Source organism: Hyperoodon ampullatus (genome assembly GCF_949752795.1).
Source record: "Hyperoodon ampullatus genome assembly, chromosome: 3".
NCBI classification, from domain to species: domain Eukaryota; kingdom Metazoa; phylum Chordata; class Mammalia; order Artiodactyla; family Ziphiidae; genus Hyperoodon; species Hyperoodon ampullatus.
In genome coordinates this window covers 26,275,046-26,291,261 of record NC_136916.1, presented here as the reverse complement: position 1 = coordinate 26,291,261, position 16,216 = coordinate 26,275,046, and positions in this window count along the sequence as shown.

Below are 16,216 nucleotides of genomic sequence, written 5' to 3'. Positions count from 1 at the left end.
TATATGCCCTCATGGGGCACACAGTGCAGGGGCAGATTTTACATATCTGAGAAAAATGCTAATAAGAGAGACATGGGATTATACCAGATTATCATGGGGAGTTTGAAGTATTCAGGGAGGTCAGGGAAAGCTTTGTGGGGAAAATTACAATTTAGCTGATATCTGGGAGTGAGTAGGGGGTAGTGGTGGAAGAGGAGAAGCAATTTAGGTAGGAGGAAGAGCATATACACACACTGGAGGTCAGTCAAAGCAGTGTGGGCACCAGGGGCTGAGAAGAAGAGCAGCGGGGCTGGACCTTCGGGGGTGAGGTGTGAAGAAGGCTGCCTGTTCCTCAGTGGGCTGACCACACAAAACCCTAAAGCCATTTTAAGTGTTGTGGTGTTATCCTAAGATCAATGGGACATCAATGGACTGTTCTGATTGGGTATTTAACATCAAACTTGTGTTCTAAAAAGCTGCCTCTGACTATGGAATAGAGAATAGATTGTGAAGTGTGCTGCCCAGTGGCCCTGGATATCACTTAGAAGACTTTTTTTAGTAATACAGTAAGAAATGTTTGTAGGTTGACCTGTGCTGTAAGGATGGAGGGTGAGAGAAAAGAATGTATTAGAGAAAAACTATACAATGAAATCAACAGAACTTGCTTTAGTAGAAGGTAAATTTGGCTCTAGGATGAGATCCAAGTTCTAGGCTACAAGTGATTACTAAGAAACTTGTTACATTAAGCACTTAAAAGGAGAACTTAAACAAAAATCTTTTAATTAAATTACTACTTGTTACTATGAAACTGATGATTAACGAAAGCATTCGATGTCTAAGACTTCAGGCACTGGGTTAAGGATGTCTTCATTTGGATCCCAGATTCACCATTTACTCTCTCAAACCCCCATATCTCTTTTTGCCTGTACAATGGAGCTGCCAACCTCAAGTGGCTGTTGTGAGAATTAAGTAAAGTAATGAAAAAAAGTGCTTCATAGACATTTGGCACATCCCAATGAGCTAGATAAATATTTGTTATTATTGAAATTATTCCATTACTACCATTATTAACTGGGGAAAGTACTGTGATAAAAATTAATTTTAAAAATACAAATAGAGGCAAGATTGCAGTTTCTATTGATTCAAATGTTATTACCAGGGTTGGAAATTCCCTCTCCTTAAACATGAACATTCAATATAAGTGGAGGATTTTGAGGGCTAATGGTAGGGAAATCTGTTTATCTTTGACATTCCCCAGGGCACCTGAGCAACTCTGAGCATCTCAACTGTTCACTTGTTTGCCTTTGGCTTACTCAAGGAACAAGGAAATCGTGAAGAGATGCTGTATCGATTTCTTGGATTAACACTGTATCATGAGTTGCATAATTATTATAGAGATAATCAGAACATAGCAGATTTATTTCTAGGATGAATAGAAGAACATGGATTTCCATATTAATTGGTAACATTTACTACAGATAACATATACTAATATTCACTTCAGATATCTTCCTATTATTTCATTAGTCTAGAAATTAAACATTTTTTTGCTGTTTTAAATCCTCAGTTTAGTCATTCTACTAATTTTAAATTGTACAATTTCAGCCCAAGTATTGTAATTGGTCACTATGGGGTACCAATCACTACTTGAGCTTGCAAGGTGAGAGCTATACCAAATACTTGATGCTAATGTATGTGCTACGTCTTAATTCAGCTTTTTATTTTAGGATAAAAAGAAATCAGGGGAAACGTGTTTGCCAATAACCCTTAATATATTTCTCCTTAGAGCAATGATTATAAGATTCCATTTCAAGGGAATACAACGGCATGTACACTAAGCAGTTCAAATATGTCAATCCCTACTAATTTGGTCAAAGTCAAGGATTTTTAAAAAAGGGAAAAATCAGTTTCTGTTGGATTTCCTTTCATGCCTTATGTTAGAAATTTGTAAAACTGTCTTTTGCTAGCTCTCAGATAGTGAAATAACAATGAATTCTGCTCCAGGCGAGCTGCTTTCCAGGCCAACCTGTCAGGAGAGAGACAGACAGCTGAGGGTAATTCATTCTCGCCACTGGGTCTCAAGTGACTTGTGAAGGGATGTGGAATTTCTAAAATATAAATAGCATTAATTTACAGCAAGAAATAGAAAATGTTCTCCATGTTTGCAGAGAGGCAAAAGATGAGCTGTAAGCAAGGGAAAGCTAGCCAGATGGGATTTAGGAATTAAAATGCGGGAATTCTGTGATTCTAAAGGACACACCTTAATCAAGTATTACTTGGAGTAACTGATTCCTAGTGTTTTACAAGTCTTTTATTCCTCAAAATGATCTCAGTATGCAAATAAATCATATGCAAATGAGCTTTGGATGAAGATATGAAAATAAAATATGCCAATGAAAATAAAATGAATGGAGAGAACTAGAAATAGCCAAAATAGGCTCAAAGCTCTTTTTTTGCTAACTAATTCAGCATGCAACTCACATTCCAGTAGTAGCAGAGAGACTGAGCCCACACTCAAACTGTCAGTGAATCCCAAACCAAAACTGGAGTCTGGGCTCTCATTAGGGTCGTGCTAGCAGAGCCGCACAATGAACTGACTCGCTGCCAGGGCACCAGTGTTCTCTCTTGCAGAGCTCCTGTGGGGAAAATATCTGATACCACTTCACAGTGGCAAATGCTATTACTTCCAGTATTCATCCCATGGAATTCATCAATCTTTGTTTGTATTTCTAACACTAGTATATTGAAGTCCTCAGGAAAAATATGCAAAGATATAAATGAAGGCAAGACTCCAGAAGAGTTTCTTTTTTCCCTTCCCTTCTTTAGTTTTTGCTATTAATTCACATGAGAACGTGTCTCAGAACCGCTTGTCTTCAGTATGTCCTAGAACTAGCTCCCTTTGGGTTAATTTGGCAGAGCTTACTGAGGGAAGAATCATGAAAACACTCTTTAGATGTGAATTTGTCATCAAGGACAGACCAACAGGATGGAGAAGTAATGATGCCAAGTTCACACCTGCTTATCCCTGTGTCAAGGTAAGGCAACATCATGGTCTCAGACTCTGGATGTCCATGGTCATTTCATTCAACGGGCTTTCCTACCCATGTCACATGAAGCAGTTTGGGGCAACACATTTCCAGTGTCAATGGGGACTAAGACTTGGGCTGCTTAATGACCATAAAGAAGTAAATGCACAACTCAAGCCAATCTTGTTAGAATACAGCCTGCCCAGCTAGCAGGCTGGTAAAGAGTTCCCTTTCCTAGAAGTCAGGAGCCTGGTGTTAGTTAGCATGGGTATACACCTAACTACTCCAATCTTTTCCCATCTAACCCTTTAACTTAACTGCAGAAACTGGGTGTGAAATTTTATAAATACTCACAAAGCTGAATTTACTGCTCACGTTGTTAAATTTTTATTTGATTTTTCTGTTAAAGCTTTTATCTATGAATTGCCTATTTCTCATGTAATTTTGCAATTACATACTATATATATTTAATTTTTCTCATTTTTCCTCAATTGAGCAATACAAATTGATCCATAGCTAAGTGTATTGATTTTTCTTCTGTCATGTCCAATCTGTTGTTAAACTCATCCAGTGACTTATTCCAGGATTATATTTTAATGGAGAAAATACATTTGTAGTCTGATAATATACTCTATTAGACCTGCATGTTCTATTGTATTTCTCTAATCTCAGGTTACAGCTTTGAACCCCGCAGTCTGTAGTCACACGTTCTGTTCAGGTGTGACCTGGGTCAGACTGTGACATGACTTAGATTCACTACAGACACGACACTTGGCAGATGGGGGTCTCCCTGTCCTCCTCCAAAGGCCCTCCTATCTGAGGATGACACCCTTGCCATCACCATCTGCCCTCTCCTGGTTATGAATGACACCAGTGTGTGACCATTAGCACCCCTAGTTCCCAGGGTAAGTCTTTTATCAATGTGTCTTAGTCCATTCTGTTACAGCAGCCCGAATGCACTGAGATAAGGATTAGCCTACATGTACTGAAAATTAAAATTACTACCATTTTCCCCATGAGACTGTGTCTTCGATGTCAGCAAATATATCTTGACTGACTGTTCTCCACCAATGTACCCTCATCTATGGCACAAGATAGTTTTCATTGACTATTAGTTGAACAAATACTCTCCCTTCTCTGACCATCTTAAGAACATTGTTGATCACTGCTCTCACACCCATTCTTCCCTAATCAGCACAGATTGTGTATTCATTATCCAGTACCATACAAGGCGCCTAGCAGTTACAAAAATGTTGGAAGGTAGCTCTTACCCTCTCAAGGAACTTACTGTGTCGGGCGAGAACACGACAGCCCTTGGCTCACAAAATGAGAAGTTTAGGGAGAAGAGCCACGGCAGGCATACCCGGGTTTAGCACCCGTTCATGTCTCTGACCCACTTCACCAGTTTGGCTCCTTTCCTGGCTCCATATGGCAGACTTTGGTATCATTAGTCTCCTATCTCTATGACAGCTAGTCCAGAGGAACAGAGAACTTCTCTACTCAAAAAACACACATAAAACTATAGGTCTCAGGTTTCACCTGCCCTATGGCCTTGTCTTGCATATGTTTTTATCCTGAACCAACCACTCTGGTTCGGGGGATGACTGGTTTCCTTTAGACTTGTGCTCATTTCTGGATCCTGCCGCCGGACTCCACACCACCTGTGAATGTTAGTGAGAATGTGGTAGGCTGGTGTTTCAAGGGCTCTCATGTGCTTTGTATTCACTTGAGGAGCTTATTAAAATGTGGATCCAGATTCAGCAGATCGAAGGCAGGGCCTGAGATTCTGCATTTCTAACAGGTGCGGGTGATGTGATACTGCTGGCTGGTGGCCACCCTCGGCCCTAGAGCAAGAGAGTGAGGAAATATCCCCAAGGAACAACTGGGAGATTCCTGCTCCAAGAAGTGGGAGTGGATGGTGAGTGGCAAGAATAACAAAACGTGTTCAGTCTAAGAGCTGAGTGAGTTGAGAAGAAGGAGAGCTTAGAGTAAACATGCCCAGAGTGCTTCTAGGCAGCGTCCCCTCCACAGCGCAGGCTGGAGAGCCAGCTGCCTGCCTGCCTGCCGTGGAGCCAGGGCTGCCACTCGTAGCAGCAGGGACCTCGCTTCTCTGGGCCTTGGTAGCTTCCCCTGGAAAATTGAGATGATGTCACTTTTATGTTATAGGGCTGTCATGAAGATTAAACGATGAATATTTCTAAAATACTGAGAACAGTGCTGGGCATACAGAATGTACTCTGTTAGTTTTCTCAAATAAAAATAAAGCTGGGGCTATAAAGAAGTAATTATCAGGCGTGTTTTTTAAAAAGGCAGTATCTAAGGCTGGAGGCAGGGAGGCTTGTGAGAGAGAGGTGACTGGGTCTCACCCCAGGGTTTCTGACTCAGTAGATCTCAGGATGTGCTTGAAAACTGGTATTTCTAATGAATTCTCCACTGATGCTGATGCTGCTGGTCTAGAGGCCCAACTTTATGAGCAAGTGGGCTGGGACCCTGGGTCTCAAACTTGAGTGCATGTTGGATCAGGGCCGGGAAACGGATTAAATACATAAGTGGAAAAGATCTTAAACTCTGTATGATGGTATAGTTTAAAGTCTAGGCAGCTGAGAAAATTATACTGTGTCATGCTTTTTATTTCTCTAACTAGCAGTTTTTACCCCTACGGCTTCTAATGCACAGTGGTGGTACAGGACAAGAAATATGACAAGGAAACAGAAGGACTTCCTTTGTGTTATATAGACTTGAATTACCTTTTCAGATTTTAAGCTCAAGAAATAGAACTCTTTCCCCTGAAAATCCTGATGATTTAATATTTTATTCAGTCTTCTAATTTTGTAATAGAAGTTGCCTAATTCATCTCCAGGTGGGACAGACTCAGTAAAGGAATGAGAATTAGGAGACATCTCTTCCACTTAAATCTCGGCCTCCAGCTCGTGGCCTTGCATACACCACTCATCCCCAGGAGAGCCAGGGTTCTCAGCTGCCAAATGAAGAAGCAAACTTAATCATCTTTATATTTGACACCTCCTTTGGTGGCTCTCAAGACCCAGCAGTTCACCTTCTCCAAGAAAGACTCTAACTGTACAGAAGTAGAATTTGAGTAGCCCCTTCTGTTCCTACTTGGCCTACTTAGAAAACAGAAATAGACTTTCTAGTAATAGGACCCTTGTTCTAATTTGGGCCATCTATGTTCCTCCCAGGAATTTGGAATTTACACTGAAAAACAATAGGTACAGATTTCTTGGCCGCACTACCATGGCAATAGCAAAACCCTGAAGTGAAGATTTACAAGGTAGGCTGGTGTCCCTACACTTAAGGATTGGCAAAAACCCTTTCCCTATACTAATTATTTTTTTGCTTATATTAACTACAGTAGAGTCTTTTGAATGCAACACAACAGCAGCAAACTTTATTTCTGCGATCTCTTCATTCTCTGATAAATTTTTGTAACTTTGAATATGGATGGATTACACTGAACTTCTAATAGCTGTAAATATACTGAATAAAGGAAATTATAAGTATGCATGACATACCGTGGTCTTCATTAGAGCTTTATCCCATCCCACCCCAACTTTCCAAAGAATTCTTGGAAATATGAGAGGTAATTGAATTTTCCATCAAATATGGGATGGAGGTTTGAGTACTTTTATGTAAATTTCAAAGGACAGAATGTCCTGAGAGTGTAATGATTTGGCAATAATCCACTGCCGTGGTATGCTGAATACATACTAAACTGGAAAAACTCCTGAAATCACCTCCACTTTTACAATATGCTTTTTGGAGTGATAGTTCTTCTAACCCCAGTAACTTATAATGATCATTTTCTTCCAATCCTAATGGCTTACATTTTTTCCCTAGGAGAGCTCAGCTTAGTAATCTTTTTTTTAAATTTTTGCTCTATTTTTTAGTGTAAGTATACCTCTAGGAGCAAGAATGTATCTTTCAACCTTTCTAAAAGGGACTCTTCAGGAAAATCCCAGGCATTATTGGTAAGTGGATGTAATTTTAAATAGTCAACTAGAGAACACAGCATAAAGACCTAGAGAAAATAACATCAGATTTGTTAACAACTTGTTTGGAAAATTTGAAATTCTAACATGCATATAATGGAAGGAGGATCAAATAAAATAAGCAAGCATTAATAGTCAAACAAACAAAACTCTTTAGTCCAAAGGGCCTAGTGCCACCAAATATATGCTGTTTTTTCTAGACCCTGTTACTCTCGTGTGTCTTATAAAGAATTCATGTCTCATTCGAAATCTAATTCTACCTCTTCTCCGTAAGAATCATTTGAAGAAGCTACATTAAAAGCTGGCTGAACAAGAGAAGTGCTTATTGAACATTTGCTACATACAAAACACAATGCTAGTTCTTATGGACAATAAAAATGAACAAACAAAAAACTGAACATGACAGGTTTTATGTTCCAAGGATTCACAAGTCATTGATAAATCCATGAGAAGCAAGAGAGGAAGCGAATGACCTCCACAAAGGTAATTTTAGGATTCAAGAGAAGCTGAAGTATTTCAAAGCAAGCATTTTAAGGATGAAAAGGGACTCTGACATACAGGTTAACAGGAAGGCAAAGTTTTTCCAAGTGGATGGAATAAACATAATTAAATGTGTGAAGACAAGAGTAGTTTCAAGGAGCTTGTGGGTTAAGACATAGGGTGATCCACTTAGAGTTTAGAACGTTTGTACATGGCAGGAGTGCGCATCAGAAAAGACAGGGAAGGAATCGCTAACTAAAGAGGATGACTTTTACATGATATGCACAGCAAGCTTCTGAAACAGCACAGGGTCAGGGGACAGTGAGTGTTAAGTGTACCTTTGGCAGTGCTTCCTTGCCTTGAACAATTCCAACTTGCTATGCTAAGTCTTTCCAGTGCAGAAATAAACAGAAATAAACTCACAAGGATGTGCTGTGAAGATCGGGGAACATTTTTGTTTCTACCTATCCTTAATAGATCAATATTGAAATGTCCTTTGTAGGAAATCTGTGTCAAGCTGATCCTTCTTCTCAATCACAGTAACAGCCCTATTAGGACATGCCTATACACATAAATAAATCATAAATAAGTCATAAAGTCTTTAAAATCTACCACCAAGCCCATTAAGATCTTTCTCTTTTGACCTTGGAGAAAATCTTTCGCAACAACAGGGATTCAGTCCCTGTTGTACAATGAGTGTGAATCACTGCCTAAGTATACACTAACAATCGAAATACTTTGAGTTCCAAACTTCAATGTGCTTTAGATTTGTTGTATTATACTGGGAAATGCCTTTGCATTTCTCTTTTCTGGTTCCTCCATCACTAAAATGGTGTTAATAAAAGTCATCACCTGTCTGCCTTCCAGGGATGTTGTGAAGATAAACTCACATCTTTAGTCAAGCACGCAGCTAATAGAATTCTCAATAGTAACTGTATTAATAACCATGACAGCAGCAAGGAGACGTTATCATGCTGTGGGTATTATAATTTATTGGCCTGGGAACTCAACTCGAGGTCTGCAATTACAGAAATCTACGAGGAGGTGAAGTTTTCATTGGCACTCTCTTTGGAGACGTCTGTTTCTCTAGCTTTTCCACAGAGATTAGAAATGTTTTTCTGCATTTGGGAAGGTGGGGAAGGAGTTTATTCTCTCTCACTGCCTTACATTTAATAATAAATGATGGTACATCCTGCTTGTGTCCACGCATAATACACTTTTTAGGGTAAAATAGGCTGGTCACCTTATTTTTCTTAGAATTTGTCTTTTAAAACATTGACAGAAATTGTAATGGAATGCACACAGGATCGATCCATCTGTAGGCAGCAGGATTTGCTGAAGGCTAAAGCCCTATATCCTTTCCTTGACATGCCTCCCGGTATGACATTTTCAGGATTCAGTCTTCAGGGATGGAGGCACTGTTTTGTGAGAGAGGCTCACACACTGGTAGGGTTTGTTGGGGTGGCAATACGGCCAGAGGAGGTGGGGAGGTGCAAAGCTGCTCCACCTACGTGGGTCTGCAAGGGCCACGCAAGCCAACTGCTCTAACAGACGCTCCCGGCAGCTTTGCCCAATACACGTTTCCTTCCTGCTCACGTGGCTCTTCAGGCAGTATCTCCAGGACAGCCTCCTTCGTGATGTTCCAGAGACCCAGACCCCTCTACTGTGTGCTGCTGCTCTCTCCTGGGACCCCGAGTCCTTCCTCCAGCCTTCAGATAGGGAAAGAGAGGGTGAGGACTCTGTGAGAAAGGTTTGGTGGCTTGACCATGAAATGATAACATTCCCCAGGCCAGAGCTCAGGTGGATGACCACCTCTGACTTCGAGGGCAGTGGGGAAATAGTTCTTGCTGTGTTTCCAAAAGGTAATCTCATTAGTCTCTTTCAGAGGCCCTAGGATATAGTAAGAGCATGTATAGGTTTTGCTGTCAGACAAACCACATATTCTACTAGCCGTATGACCTTGGATGACTTGTTTGATATGCTACATAATAGCTGTCCACTCCTCTTTGCCTTCTCCCTCTCTCCCACTTTCATTTTTTAAAAAATATCTCAGCCATTTTTTCTTTAGGGACCTTCCTCATAGGGTAGTGTTGAGAATTATATTCAGTAAAGCATATAAAAATCACCACTGTGTCTGGGACCAGACATGCTCTCAAGGACTCATTACTTGCCATTATTTTTATGTACCCTGGAAATCTTTGGGGTGGTGGTAACCAAAGTGGGTTCAGAACCTGAGTTTCTCTCTTTGTCATATGACTAGAATGAGTTAAAAGAGTTTCATTCTTTTAGGCATCAAATAATGATGATATTAAATGTGTATTAAACTACACCCATGGTCCTGAAAGACAGTATGTGGAGAAAATTAGAGGCTGCAAAATTCAACTATAGTTATAGCATTCCTTACATATGTTGTTTCCTTTCCAAATGTTTTGAAGAAAATGTATCAGTGTAAGGAAATGAGCCATTTTAAAATAATAAACTGCATGAGATCCTAGTATCTTTTGGGATTTGAGCTTATATGCTCTTCAGCCAGTCTATCTAGACTAATTGAATCTGCTTAATTGAGCTACAAATCTATGAGGATGAGTTCTTAAGGGATTTTCCAAACATCCTGCTTATAGATAAATCAGAATGATTACAAAGTAGTCCTTCTGACTGTGCTTGGCTGCAGGAGACTATGAAATGAAAAACAAGATGAGAGGAAATGTGCACACTCTAAAATATGGAAAAGAGTTGGTGCAGGTTCAGGATTAGCTGTGCACAGATGTTGCTGTTGGCTCCTGGTTAAAGAATGTTTTCTCACTTTAAATCTGAATGATGATCTTATGTCCCCTGGAAATGGGACATAGATTGAGATATCTTCGCTATCAGTTGGCCTTCTTGCTCTACTACTAAAATGTTTAAAGTGTTCTGAACAAATAGTAATTAAAGATGCAATTCTTTTGGAAAGGAAGATAAGTCACAGAACCCTGAAGTTAATGTAATTTCTCAGCACACTTTATCTTCAGTATTCTGAGATCTACCCACAGCTAAAATTCATGGAATGAAGCTTTCTGAATTTCAAAATGCTTATTATTCTACCAGAAAAAAAAAAAAAGAGATGTGGTTAAAAACCAGGTGTTAAGAGGCCAGCTGACATCAAAGTTTGGCTGTAACTTGGCATTTTAAACACTATGAATGATGTAAACTCTGTTTTCTGAAAATGCTTCAAGGAAAAGAATTAGTGGTCTAATCTGATCTCTAACAACTACATCCTTCCCATTTTCTTTCACTATTTACAGATACAAGGAATGGAAGTCACGTATTTATAATTTGTCAAGCCAAAATATGAAACTAATATAATTAATTCCATTGTTAGATGAAATTTCATTTATACACCTGAACAAATGACTTTGTTTCTTTAGCTTCAGTATTCTGGGTTGTAGACTTTCTTATATTTTAACATGCAACCTAGTAGTAAAAGAGATTAGTCTTTCTGCAAAATAATAATGTTGCTACACTTGAATATTCTATTTCTTAACAGTAGAATATTTTCTTTGAAAAATTAAACTTCAGTATCAAAATGGGCAACATAAGTAATGGGTTTATAAAAACAGAATCCATCCTTTTCCCAAACACATGTTACCTATAAGAACATAAAGAGGATCTACACACAAGCTTTTCAAATAATTTTTTTTTACAGTTTATTTTAAATATTGATCATAAACCAGGTTGGGAAACTCATACCTGGCTTGAAGGGGATGTCTTTGAGACTTAAAATGTTCTAGTGAAATATCATCCCCTGACACAGTTAAATTAAATTTCATAAAGTTCATCCACTAGCCTCTTGGCCTCTACTTCCAAATTTGTTTTATCATATGTACCATAAATTGAAAAGCAACAGGAAAACTCATGCTGAGCAGCTGTCCTGCTTACATAAAAATTATGAGAATGAAATTAACTACAGTTTATGATTCTGTTTCAGTCCTGATGATGAAGAAGCCACATTATAAAGGAGATTTCCATTGCTGCCATTTACAAATACCCAGGAGGACACGTGCGTTGATGGTGTAAAACATGTTCTCTACACACACATAAGTAGGCAGAATAAGGCATTTAGATTCCACAGACTGCCTATGAGAGGGACTAAAAGACCTTGAAAAACCAATGTTTTCTCACAAATTCACATAACTCCTTAAAATTACCCCTATTATTTACAGCTTTGGCTCATATCATTTTAGGGCCTACGAGATCTTTAGTTGAAAAAATATAATAGCTTATATTTGTAGGGTGAATTGCATATAATGAAGCAGTTTCATACCTATTCTCTCTTATGATCCTCATACCTTAGTTTTATAAAGACAAGGGCAGAAGAGAGTTCCATGGAGATGAATGGGCCCTGAAAAGCACATGACTGAACCCAAGGATTTTAATCTAGGCTGCTCTCTCTTTTATGATGACAATGATATCTTTACCCATATTTCATTGTATATATTAATGTGTCTTACCTGGAAAAGCTAGGAAGGTTCATTTTGATGGAGAGAAAAAGGAAATAATGCAAAGCACTGATCCATGCCAAGAAAGACAGGCCAGTTTGAATGGGAAGCTCAGGAAAAGAGACAAGGTGACAAAAAGTAGAGGAGAAAGGACACCTTTCAAATACCCTGAACAAAATAATTCCACTTAAAACAACTAAAAATGCTGGAAGAAAATTTAAACACGCACACTCTCACACACACACACGCACACTCTCTCTCACACACACACACACACACACACACATTGCATTACTCAGTTGTCAAGAAAGTGAGGCATTCTGAAAAATGAAAACAAATGTAAAAATGTGAATCCAAGAGAAAGCAAAACATTGAATCTGCATTTCACTCTTAGATATCTGATAAAACCTGGTGAAATGAGTTTTGATTTAAAAACTGAAGACAAAGAAGGGGCATGACCAAGGGACGGAGTCTGAGAGTACCCTAGAATCTACATGTCAGTATAATGGTGCTCTGGAGACAAACCTGCCCCATAGATTAAAACAGGAAAGGGCCTTGGTCCAGGTTACAGGAAAAATAAAATCACCTCTTAGAATTCATAAGACAAGCCAACCAACATATGAAACTAAGCTCTGAATTTACACCATCTATGTGGAAAACAAAACGTCTCCTAAAGAAATTTATTGTTGCCCTAGGTTTGTGGTACACATAAAAGAAAATGCAAACCCTTTTGGAGGAATAGCCCTTCAACCTCCTCTGCAGAGTATTCTCACATATAAACTTGTAAGAAAGGTGAGATTACAGTTAAAAAGAAAATCACAAGACACAAGAAAGCAAGCTAAAGAGGTTATTAAAAATAAGGTTAAAGAGCAAGAGGAAAAACATTTAAAAAACAATTTAAAGACTAAAATCTAGACCTGAAAAACAAAATGAATGAAAAAAAAATCAATGGGTATAACAGGCGTTTAGAACTAGTTGAAAAAATAATTACACAAATGCAATGTATATCTGAAAATTTTTTAAATGGCAGAAAAGAGACTTTTTTTAAAGTGCTTTTTGTTACATCTAAAGTAACTGCCAAATCCAAAGTCACTTAGATTTTCTTCAATGTTATCTTCTAGAAGTTGTATAATTTTGTTTTACATTTAGATCTGTGATCCATTTTAAGTCAATTTTTTATGAAATGTGTAAGTTTTGTGTCTTGATTCACTTGTTTGATTGTGGATGTCCAGTTTTTCCAGCAGCACTTGTTGAAAAGACCATCTTTTCTCCATTGCATTGCATTTGCTCCTTTGGCAAAGATCAATTAACTATATTTATGGGCTCCCTATTTTGTTCCATTGATCTACATATCTATTGTTTTGACAATACCGCAGTGCCTTTATCATTGTAACTAAGTCTTTAAGTTGAGTAGTGTAAGTCTCCAATTTTGCTCTCCTTCAGTATCGTGTTGCCTATTCTGGGTCTTTTTCCTCTCCACATAAAATTTAGAATCAGTTTGTTGATATCTACAAAACAACTGATGTTATATGGTAGTTCTATTTTTAGTTTTTAGTTTTCTAAGGAACCTCCATAGTGTTCTGACCTGTGACTGGAGGACGGGCTGCATCTGGCGAGAGCTGAGGCTCTGGAGGCACAATGGACTGGACGACCAGGGAGCGCAGGGGCGGGGGCAGGAAGCCGCAGGGTGGCAGGTCCATCCATAGAAGCCAACTACAGCCTGCCCCGGCGCTCTGGGGAGTCCTGGTGAAGGTGAAGAAGTAGCCACATGCCCGCCCACCAGTCCCCACCCGACAAACTCAGTGATGGGCCAAGACAGGTCGCAAGCTGCTCGGAGGTTAGGCCAGCCCACTGTTCAACAGTTCATTGATGGTGTTGGGCTCCTGGAACGAACCCCGCCAGCAGCCTTTCTTCCCTCACGAAAAACCTGCCACTAAACTCCTGGCCAAGCCCATTTTCCTCGAATGAAAGTGTGGCTGCAAAGGGGCCCCAGAGCAACGGGAAACCAGGTGTTGCTCGGCCTGTGAAACCTCAGTCGGGCCTTGGAAACCATTCGTGGCATCAGGGATCTCAAAACCGGCATAATTGGAAACCAGCTTACCTGAAACCAATTCCTGCATCATCAGAGCATCTTCTCCTCCTTCTCTTCTCCCCTGCGTCCGCACCGGGCTGGGCGCAGAACCTCGTGATTGTGCTGAGAAGAACGACGTCCTGCAGAAGAGATGCTGGAGCGCCGGCCACCGCGGAAACGCTGAGCTTTTACCACACGCTGCACTGTTTCTTCCCAAAATGAAATCTGACCAAATCGAAGTGGCCGCGTGGCCTGAACTGTTCTAAGGAACCACAGGAAGATGTTGAGAAACACCAGGCGGCCGGCGGTCTGAGAGGAATAGCGGGCTTCGGCTTCTGACCCGATGACTGAGGGTTATAAATCCAGGGAGCACAAATCCGTCCTCTTCCCGAAGCAGCCTGCTCCCCCCGGGAGCTCCCTTCACCTTCGTGCCCGGCCCGCCGCCCGCTGCCCTGGGGCCCCAGCCCAGCTGGAGGCATAAGCTGCACCGCTGCCACACAGCGAGCCCTTCACAAAACCCTGGGCAGGAAAGGCAGCGGACTGACTTCCGGCCCCTGACTTCCGGTCTGCCCTGCGTGCTGGGACCCTGCGTGCTGGGACCCTGCATGCTGGGACCCTGCGGTCAGGTTCTGCTCCCCAGCCAGGCGGGTTTGGCCTGCAGTGTCTCTCGTGATCGCTGATAATATAGATGAGGTTTACTGTATGGAATTGGTTCACGTGATTATGGAGGCTGATGAGGCCCACAATCTGCAGGATGGTCAACAAGCTGGAGATCCAGGAGAGCAGATGGTGTGGCTCCAAGTAGGAAGGCCCTCAGGCTCCAGACCCAAGAAAAGGCTTCTTTCACTTGGAGTCCTGCAAAAGGCAGTGTCCCAGTTTGAAGACTGCCAATAGAATTCTATCTTACCCAGGGAAGGGTCTGCTTTTTTGTTCTATTCAGGCCTTCAACTGATTCGAGGAGGCCCACCCACATTGGGGAGCGCCCTCTGCTTTGCTCAGTCTGCTGATTCAAATGTTAATCTCATCCACAATCACCTTCACAGACAAACCCAGAATTATATTTGACCAAGTGTCTGGGCACCTTGTGACCCAGTCAAGTTGACATGAAAAATTAACCATTACATTATCTTTTTTAAAAAATTAAATTGGAAAAAGAAATACAAATGAAAGAGAAGAGGAGGAAATGCACGTGCAGTCCAATATCAAATAGGTTTCTAGTCGATGGCTTCTTATTCATTTCTTGCTTATTCAACTATATTTAGCCACATTTTACTGGGTTTATTTTCTTAATCCCATTTGTCATGCTATTCAATGAGCAATGACAATGTGCAGGTATTGACAACTGTTGAAATTGTGGTTTCAGTACTGAAACATGCTCTAATTTGAAATTTTTATATTAATCAAAATTGTCAAGATGAAGTTCAACAGATATAATGGACATGTGTAAACTACCTGGTTTATTTTATCAAAGTACTATATATATCTAGGGGTCTTTATATAACGTTTTTAATTTTGACCACCTATGAGATTCTTTTTACAATACAATTTACACCATTTTGAAAAATATTACAGTTGGGGATAGCGGGATGAGTAGGACAGGAGACCTACTTTTAATAAAGATTAAAATCGAATACAGGTAATGCTAAGGATACCACCTGTGCATATCATACACATGTTAAGTGCTATGGAAAATAGTATTTTACAAAGCCAAGCTTTTTATAGAAATATTAATAAGTATGAAGTTTACATTTTACTTGGGAAATCATGTTTTTGTTTATTCTTTGTAACATCTATTATTACTCTCTAACTTTTTGATTATTAGTTCTATGTCTCAGCTGTTTATTTTCAGCTGTTTATTTTCACTCTTCTCTCTCCATCTTTTTCTGTTTACAATATAATTAAAGAGGTAATACAAACTATAGAGTACTGCAAAAATATATCTTAGGATTGTGGACTTAATCTTTTATTTAAGATATAGTCAATGAAAGATTCTAGCTTGGTTGCTAAATTTTGTATGGTTAGAGCTTCATTCATAAAAGGAAAGAATTAAAGATTACTCTTCTATTTTAATTCATAAAATAGAAATTATTTCAAGCATACTTAATGTGTAAAGTGTATATAACAGAGAGGAAAGAATTCTAATTACATGCTTGACTTGAGGAACTTAATTTAGTTGCC